This window comes from Octopus bimaculoides, chromosome 17 (genome assembly GCF_001194135.2).
Source record: "Octopus bimaculoides isolate UCB-OBI-ISO-001 chromosome 17, ASM119413v2, whole genome shotgun sequence".
Lineage (NCBI taxonomy): Eukaryota > Metazoa > Mollusca > Cephalopoda > Octopoda > Octopodidae > Octopus > Octopus bimaculoides.
The window spans coordinates 32,236,246-32,246,751 of NC_068997.1; the positions used below are offsets into that span (position 1 = coordinate 32,236,246).

The following is a 10,506-nucleotide window of genomic DNA, read 5'->3' on the forward strand; positions in this document are numbered from 1 at the left end:
GTGTGTGTGTGTGTGTGTGTGTGTGTGTGTGTGTGTGTGTGTGTGTGTGTGTGTGCGTATGTGTGTCATTGTATCTGTGTTTATCCCACCACCGCTGCTTGACAACCATTTTTGGTGTGTTTGCGGTTCGGCAAAAGAGATAACTAGAAGTACCAGGCTTAAGAAAAGAAATAAGTACTAAAGTCGATTCTTTCAACTAAAAGTTCTTCAAGGCAATACCCCAGTATGGCTGCAGTCTAAACAAGTAAAGGAATAAAAATATAAAGATATAAATATAGAAATACCATTCGATGTCAAATGCAGGCAGAGCAAAAGACACAAGCTATCGAGCACTTAGAGCATATTTGGTTGTAGCACTTAAAGTCAATGTCACCTTATATCTTGTTGTCAATGTGCTTCGCCTCTAACGGATCTGAAATAGCTATGTAAGTGTCCGGTTAGGTCAGTGGTTTTCAATCATTTTTGTTTTTTAATCTATGGGTTCCTTTTATTACTATATTACTCTGGTGGACCCCCATTGCCATTCGACGTTTAAAAAACTAGTTTTATAGAAACTTCTTTCAAAATTCCCATTTCGTTTTCTACACATCAACTTTTGTAGGTTGAAGTATGTAAAGTGTTAGAGAAAGAAACCTAGCTGTTTCTTGCAATACATACCGATATATACATCTAAAGCAAAATTTTTTCAGGGGCCCTTAAAATACTATCGTGGATCCCTAATTTAATTTACTATCATGTTGTATGCACTCCCAAAAATCTTATATGGAACCTCAGGGGCCATATGGACCCTGGCTGAGAACCACTGTGTTAGGCATAACCCGTTATTTCCCTTGCACAACCAAATACATAATTCAATATTCTCCAGTGGTTTGCATGTAGCTGCGCTGCTGCAGTTCAAACGAAGAAAACGACCTACAACAATTGGGGAGAAAAAAATCATTCATCTCTATACAAGACACCATCACTCATCTCTATACAAGACCACTATCCAAAGGCCAAAACATTTCTTTGTGCATCGCATCGCCTGCAACCACGAAGCTGAAAAAATAAAAGAGAAAAAGTCTTTTCTTTGGATCCGTTGCGGAAAGTAACTCCATCAACTTTGCGGAATCTCCTTACTTCCAAGTTTTATCTCCGCTTCGCATCCAAATTCACAGTTCATACATACTGAAAAACTCCATCCAAAATTTTCTTTCTCACTCCACCAGCTTCGACATCTCATTAAAATGCTAAGTTCCAAAATTTCTTTGATCACCTCGAACCAACAATGCAACAGATCTTAAACAGTTTCCCTACAGCTACTCCCTAACCTCATCAAACACTCCCATCTTTCCCGCTCTTATGGTATATAGCCTGATCTTTAGTTTTATCCTTAAGAAAGATTATCCATTCTAATTCTATGAAGTGATGACGTATTTTTATCTCTTCCAACATCTCAAAAGTAATGGAACCATTTCTTAATTACATTCTCCAACACCTCGAGTCTCCTTACTCTACACTGAGCCCTAGAATAACTTCTATACAACCGGATCCATATGGGATCTACTCTGCCGTATCGCTTGCAAGTGGTTCGTTGTTTTTGAGAAGTTTGGCGAAAACAATGTTGCGTACCTGATATCTAGGATACCTAAGTCTGTGTCTAGCATGACAATCTCTTTACTAGACTCCATCCAAGAGCTTTATCAACCTCTCATCTTTTGGACGCTTGTGGGTTCTCTTTCTGCTTCTCACTCACTCTCTCTCAATACTGATACACCCCATAATTCAGTTATATCCTTTCCATGCGGCATATTTGTTGTTACTTCTAGAAGTGCTCACGTCTCTACAGATGTTACCATTCTGTTCTCGTGTTGACCTACTACATATAGCTGACAGAAAATGAAAAAAATATATAATATTACAGCAGAAAAACATAGCTTTAAAAGACAAAACGTTTGATCAACAACGACAATAGCAACAACAATATACATGCATATACCACTACGTCAAACAAAAAGGCAATCTTTCTAACAAAAGCAACCTCAATATGGTATATTTTACAGGGCGGCCAGCTGACAGAACTGTTTGCATGCCGGGCAAAAATGCTGAGCATTTCATCTGTCTGTATGCTCTGTGTTCAAATTCCGCCGAGGTCGACTTTGCTTTTCATTCTTTCAGGGTCGATAAAATAAGTCCCAGTTGAGTACTGAGGTCTTTGTAATCGACTCACAACATTTGACAAGATATATTCGGGTAAGAGTCACCATGAACTGAAAAGTCCTCATGACTGCAAGATCACAAAATGCTACCTGAACTATGTTGAGGGCACTGAAAGGAAGACCTCAAGTCTAACAATGGAAAGTTGACGGCACAGCTTTTACCCTTGTAACTGCACAGAAAGCTTAAAAGTCAAAAACAACAAAAAGAACAATCATGGAAATTGCCGGTTTTAAGGGATACTAGGCACAATTCTGGAGTCTGCAAATACAATAACACTACCTTCATTGATAGGAATGAGTCATGTGACCCAAGAACCATCTCTTCCAGCCACAGCCAACAAAGACGAGGAGAGTCATTCTCACCATCACTAACAACAGCAATAAATGACCGGGAGGCACTCCCTCATAGCAGTACCAGTCCATCCACTTACAAAGGTGAGGCTAAAATGAATAGGCAATCTTATTACCCTCCCATCCACCCAAAGCGATAAAAAAGCGCGTGATGAATACACCACAGGTAAAGTGGAGACACACTCCGCCGGAGTAAAAATTATATCATTTGGAAGGGAGACCATCTCCTATGAGGGGAGAAACCCGTTTCCTTCTTGAATAAAATTGAATTTTTCAGCCCTTCGGGAAACATTCTTTTTTCTTAAAAATGTAGCTTTACAATTAAAAGATTCAAAATTCACCTAGGAGGGGGCTCAAATTTCACGAAGCCAACTAACCGCAGAGATTGTTGGGTTTCTTAATAACAAAATGTTACATTAAAAACCAAAATTATTTTCTTCAAAGCAACAAAATTTAGGAACTTCTTACGAGCTCCAAAATGACGTCTTTCCATTACAAACTCAATAAAAACAGCAACAACAACATTAATAACCCTTTTGGGAGATGGGACTGATCGACCACACCGACCCCAGTGTTTCACCCCCGAAAGGATGAAAGGCAAAGTCGACCTAAGTGGAATTTGAACTCAAAACTTAAAGACGGACGAAATGCCGCTATGCATTTCGTCCAGTTCACCGCTTATGATAATAACAACAACAACAACAACAACAACAATAATAATAATAATAATGATAATAATAATAATGATAATAATAATAATAATAATAATAATAATAATGGTTTCAAATTTTGGCATAAGTCCAGCAATCTGGGTTTGGGGTAAGTCGATTACATCGATCCCAGTACTCATATGGTACTTATTTTACTGGTCCCGAAGAGATGAAAGGCAAAAGATGACGGATGTATGGAGACATGCAAGAACAAATAACAAAACTTTGTCGGTCATGCAGAAACGATTGAGAAAATTCGGACGCGAAAGATTAAAGAATACAGGATACAAATAAAAGATAAAATGAAATGTGAAGAGCCAGTAAGGAGACAGAGCAGCCGTCCTGTGCCGATGAAGGAAACTCATAGATCCAGGTTTACCCTTACTATCAAAAGAAGGGGCCCTTCCCGCTCTAAAGGCGCATGTCAGGAGCAGGTCCATTCGTTGTGGCTGTAATCGTCAGTTTCGATCAACCTTTTGGCAAACTTACTGGAGACAACAACGCCATCTCCATCGCTTTTAGCTTCTTCGGCAAATGAAACTTGAAGAAGTTGAGAAGGGACTGGTCGAAGAGAAATGTGTTTATCTTCAACAGTTTGAAATTTGACCACATCGACGACGACGACGATGATGATGATGATGATGATGGTCGTGGTGGTGGTGATGATGGTGGTGATGGTGATGATGATGATGATGATGATGACGATGATGATGATAAAAGTAAAATTCTAAAATCTTATTGAAATATTTTACATTTAAATATCATCAATGCTATGAGTACATTTTCAGTGTAAAACATAACATATAGTCGTGTGTTATTGTATTAGTACGTAACAAACGTAAACATTCAGAACCACAGCAACACAACGCAAGTAAAAATCGATATTCACTGACTGTCCATTTCAAGAAGAAACAAGTGACACTAAAGTGTCAGAGGACAGTTTTAAGTTGGTACTTATTAACACTGCTTACTTTTAATTTCCCAAGAAAGCCTGCTGCAACCTACTTTTGTTAACAACATGAGTAAGAAAGCTAAGTAAATTGATTATCACTGAACCAGTAACATTCTCCCGAGAAATTGGATTAGATTTTGAACAGCTGAAAATCTAAAATCAAGGCAGCAGCAGAAGTGAATAAAAACATGGTACATCTGAGGAATATCCATTATAATCCATAAAGATATCTCGTAACATGGACAATACTTCTGTGAATTGAATATCTACATATCAATAAAAAAGGTGATTCTTGCTTGGATGTACAAACCTCACTTGATTAGGGCAGAAGAAAGAACATTTTCCACTGGGACAAAATCATCTCTACTAGTCACATTAATAGTAATATCTATAATTCCTATGATATAGAGGACAAGCGTTACTTTATGTCAATGATTCTCAGCCTTCTGTATGCTTTGCGCCCCCAAGAAATAATTGATCAATTTTCGTACCCCCTAGAAAAGTAACACCTCATTTGAAGATGAAAAGGTCAGTTTTCTAATAACTAATTTTGTAATTCTTTTTTTTTTCTAAATTGAACCACATATAGTAATGTGGGTGAACAAATTGGACTCAGAAAATTAGCTTTTGATTCAATGCATAAAACGCAAATGCAAAGAGAGCAATTAGGAAAAACTGTAAACAGTGAAATCAATCGCAATTGTGAACATAAAATTGCTCGATTTCTTTGTAACTGCTTCTCGTTCATGACGTTATAAAAAACGTTGAGATTCCTTGCTGATTGCGATCTGCGAACCGACTTGTCGATTCAGACACACCTGAGTGACAAAAGAGAACTGAGTCTAGAACCGCAGAAGTATCTCGTTCCAAATGGAATGAGGACATAGTTCTTTGCCATAATCTCATAATGGTTAAATCTACATATATAGAATATAGAATTAAAATTTCATGGCGTGCAAAGTAGCACTAAGGGTACTTTTCATTGTCAGTTAATAATTTTATTCTGATAAAAGATTTTAATAGAATATGTCCTTTCATTCATTGTTGCGCAACCTAAAATGCCCTCTCGTGCTCACAAGAGATGAGAGCATCTCAGGTCGGGAATTCCTTCCTTGCGTAAGTCTGTCTTTTGAAAATATAACATGTTCTGTTAGGACGACTACCGTTAGCTTCAACAAAATATGTGTATGCATGTATGTATGCATGTATGTTTGTTTGTATGCATGTGTGTTTATTACATATGTATATATACATACATATACATATTCATACACATACGCGCACACACACACACACACACACACACACATACACACACACACACACACACACACACACAACATGCCTGGCGAACCAGGCTCAACTCTTTACAGTCAACGTTCTAGGCATCTTCTATGAACCTCTACTAGTTTTTTTACAAGATGATAATGCAAAATGTTACTGAAACTTAGAAAGCGCTCGATTCCTTGTTAGCGGACGATAAACTTTGCACAATTTTCTATATCTAAAAATGACTTTAGCGTTTTAATAATGCACAAAACAATGCAGAATAATTATGTTGTGCAGAAGCAAATTGAAAATTAAAGAAATTAGATTAACTTCGCTGCTGAGATGTAAACATGGCAGATTCTAAAGATGTATTTATTATCTATTAGGAGTCTGTAAAGACATCGGCAGGTTACCTAAAAGAATAGACACAAGCAACATCCCATTACCAATACACGGGTCTGAAAATATTGTTAGAATGTTCTCTAAAAATTACCTCTTAATTCTGAATATTATAAGCCAGTATTCCAGAATGTACTTAAATTTTGTGATCTAAGAATGGAGGCATTTGATGTATCTTTTAAATTGTTAATATCAAGAATACTCTTACCTGTCTTACAAAATGAGAATGTGAAAATGCTATGGAGACTTATACAGACAGACCACAGGTTATCACGTAATAAACCTGACAGTAGATTCCATGATAAAAATGCCAATTGTGTATTAATAATCGATATGGCAATACCAAATGATTGTAATGCTATAGAAAGCTCACTAGACAGACAAGAAATTACAGTCACTTAACTGTCGAATTCTAAACATTACAGATGTTAAAGAATGTGTCGGTACTTCCATTTGTAATTGATAGGAATGGAGTTGTTGCTTCCAGATAATAGTAATACTGGGATCTATAAATATTGGTTACAAATTTTGGTACAACACCAGCAAGTTTGAGGATGGGGTAATTCTATTACACTGATCCCAGTGCTCAACTGGTATTTATTTTATCGACCCTGAAACGATGAAAGGCAAAGTCGACCTCGGCGTAATTTGAACTCAAAAATTAAGCATTCCGCCCAGCATGCTAACGATTCTGCCAGCTCACCACCTTCGTTAATAACTATAATAATCCTTTCTACTAAAGCACAAAGCCTGAAATTTTGGGGAAGAGGGTCTAATGATGGAATGGCGAAGTCAACCTCTGTGGAATTTGAACTCATAACGCAGAAAATACCGCTAAGCATTTTGCCCGGGGTGTTAGCGATTCTGCCAGCTCGCCATCTTCTAAAGCTGTGAATAAAACATTATTATGAAGCATTTCTGAACACTGAAAAGTCATGTTGACCTTCAATATTTTTATTTATTTATTTTTGTTAATCTTGAAGGTAATTATTGTCTCTGAACATCGTTTTTAACCCTGAGCACTTTTAGGCATGTTGTCCGAGATGTACACAATTTTTGTGTTGAGAGAAGAAACCTTTTATGTAGTTCTTAAACAATGAGCAATGACAATAACAACAGCAATGACGACGACGACGACGACGACGACGACGACGACGATGACGAATATGATGAAGATGATTATAATAACAGCAACAGCAACAACAACAATAATAATCCTTTCTACTAAAGGCACAAGGCCTGGAATTTGTGGGGAGGGGACTAGTCGAATACATCGACTCCAGTGTTTCACTGGTACTAAATTTATCAACCTTAAAAGGATGAAAGGCAAAGTCAACCTCGGCAGAATTTGAACTCAGAACGCAGCGACAATAATAATAATAATAATAATAATAATAATAATAATAATAATAATAATAATAATAATAATGATAATAATAATAATAAAAACATAACAAAAACACCAGGACTTATAAATATATATAACATACAGAAAATTGCACTACTGGGCACTGCACACATCCTACGCAAAGCACTTTCAATACAGTAAACATAAGAGCACCACAGCAAACCACAGCACATACCCAAGGCACACAGAGCTGCGCTCGGTAGTGAAGTGATGGACCTGTGGTCATTACGATTTGCTTAGTCATACAGATCCCACCCAACAACATGTCATTTCTGGTTCCTTCGGGTGTTCACAATGTGCCCGAACTGTAGCAAACGTTATAACAAGTCGCGAGTCAACCTACGATCCAATGTTTCTGGCTGTGTTTCTTCTATTACGCTTTTCATATACAATGGCACAAGTATGTGGTGAGGTGTGGGGGTTGTATCTTGGCTTGTCAACTTGTCTCGACCTCAAGATCGCAAACCAGATGAACAACCTTCTTAGCCTAACCAAGCTTGATGAAAACCACAATGCCTCAAATAGCCAGCAAGAACATCTTTGAATAGCTCCTTGATGGAAGAGTGATATGGCCTTCACTTTCCGAAAAGCAAAGGATAAAATATTCAGGAAAGAGGACAGATTTTTTTGGGGCATAGGTCTTCTATTGTGTTTTCAGAGAAATGTCTCAATCAAAATTAGCAATCTGTTGCTGTTTATGAATTTGGTCTGGAAGCTCTCATCAACGTTTGATATCGCCTAATCCTGATCTATGAAAGCCGAATTTAGAAAGAACACCTTAATGTTGTAGTTTCCAGGAATTGGAAAATCTTCTTTATAGTCAATAAATACTTGAGAATTAATTGCACCTGCAGTCTTTGATAAACTCTTCAAGATCAATTTTAAAACGTTGTCTCTCTCCGGTTGATAGTTTTGGCATTGGAACAATTACTGCCATGACATTTGAAGATAGATTTCTCCACAAGAAAATAAAAGATGATTTCATACTACCTGTTCCCAATAAAATCTGCTTTAGAGGAATATGGTTTGTTGGTCCTGTGTACAACATACGTGTTGCATGTAAGGGGTTCTGAAAAGTTCCTGGTTTTGGGTAAAAGAAAATACAGGAGGATCAGTTAATTATGATTTTATTCAATATATTCCCCTCTCAGATTCACACACTTATTGCAGCGGTCCTTCAGTTTTTCTAAACCTGTAAAAGAACTTGAAAGGTTGAGCTTCCAACCAGGCCTTTCGCGACACCCTTAGAACCAGGAACATTTTAGCACCCACTCGTAGATATATCTCCCACTTGAACATGAATTTATTTTTCAACAGGAATCTTCCGTGTTATACGTTTCTTCTGAAATAACAGCCAAACCTTCTTGAAACCATACCCTGCAGTTTTGATGAGGAAGTGTTCATTGGGTATTGTAATTTTCATACACACTATTTGTAAAGAAGACGAAAAGGTAATGTCTGACACACCTTTGAACACAGGTATGCTGAATCAGAGCAGACGTGAAGTTCAACAATAACAACAGCAGGAAAAGGAGTCGCAGCGAGGCAGCAGAGATAGCTTTTATGTGGTCACCACATGCCAAGCCATATTGTCTTATAAAAAACAGGAGGACACATTGGGGTTGGTGACACAGGACACGTGTAGAATGTTATCGTCATAGTTGGAGCGTCTACTCGGTGAGGATCGACCTGAGACAAAACAACAGCGAAAACAAATATTTAATGATGTAATCAATATACTCACGTCGTCATGGAAATTGAGAAGACTGAAATAGTAGTAGTAGTAGTAGTAGTAGTAGTAGTAGTAGTAGTAGTAGTAGTAGTAGTAGTAGTGAACTATTTTGCGTTGTTTGCCGATACAATGTCAATAAACTGCATAGGATTGAATAGGGAGTGTGGTGAGGTGGGGGCGTTGCAGAAACTGATACAAAGGCTCGAATGGTGGTGGTGGTGGGTGACGGTCTCTAATGGCTTTTGTCTATGTAATGCAATGACCTGGCTGACAACGCCCTGAAGTTGATTCAAGCGTCTATACACACACACACACAAATATGCACGTACACAGATAACATTTATGTGTTTACGTGTACTTTTTATTATCTATATCTATTTATGTATATATATGTGTGTACGTGTATAACGAGAGATGCTGAAAGTTCCTGGCTTTCAGGGTGTCGCGAAAGGCCTGGTTGCAGGCACTACCTTTCAAGATCTTTTACAGGGCTCAAAATATATGAAGAATCGCTGCGATAAGTGTGTGAATCTGAGACGGGAATATATTGAATAAAACCGTAATTAACTGATCCCTCCTGTATTTTCTTGTACCCAAAGCCAGGAACTTTTCAGCTCACCTCGTGTGTGTGTGTGTGTGTGTGTGTGTGTGTGTGTGTGTGTGTGTGTGTGTGTGTGTGTGTGTGTGCATGGTAAAAACCTTGCTTTGCAATTATGACATCTCGTGTTCGATTCCATTGTGTGGTATCTTGAGCAATTATCTTCACGAACGTAGTCTCAAGTTAACACAACTCTCATGAGTGTAATTTGGTATATGGCAACTGTGCGGAAGCCCGTTTGAAGAGTAGTTTTGTCTCCATATTGTGTCACACAGGTTCTGCTTCGGGACTACGTCAAAGGTAAGGTACACGTGCCTGTGGTGAACCCAGCCACTTACGTATGATCCAATGATTGGACAGTTCAGTTGAAGACGTGTGTGTGTGTGGAGGCGTTCCATGTGAGAAGATATCTTTAACAACTGCGTCAGACAACCATATTCAAGCGCGGTCCCAGGAATTTTTCGAAGGGAGGGCATAAGATCAAAAGGAAATACAGTTCCAGGAAAAAATGGTATAATGACTTTTTTTTAGAAGGGCACAGTTCTTTTCTTGAGGGGTACACGTGCCCCTCATTCCCTCCTTAGGTCTGCCCCTGATATTAGCTAAACAAAATATACGTTCATCAACTCTATTGCTTGTTTCAGTTACTGGTTTGGCGACCATGCTGGAATATGACCTTACAGGTTTAGTCGAACTCATTTACCCCTGTACTTATTTTAAGCGTGGGACTTATTCTATCGGTGTCTTGTACCGAACCGCTAGATTACGGGGACGTAAACAAACCTGCTTCGTTTGTCAAGTAGCGGGGAATGACAAACATAAGCACAAAGAAACACACGCGCGCACATACACTCACTCGCACACACAGATATATATACATATATACATA

The 10,506-nt window shown here is 38.1% G+C and overlaps 1 long non-coding RNA gene across 1 annotated transcript in view; it reads right to left on the minus strand.

Annotated features, from left to right (window-relative positions):
- Positions 1–8,423: 8,423 nt before the first annotated feature.
- Positions 8,424–10,506, minus strand: part of LOC128249690 (uncharacterized) — a 12,957-nt gene continuing 10,874 nt past the window's right edge. Inside the window, exon 3 of the long non-coding RNA XR_008265806.1 lies at positions 8,424–8,976. This is a non-coding gene — a long non-coding RNA (uncharacterized LOC128249690). The remainder of the gene's footprint in view (positions 8,977–10,506) is intronic.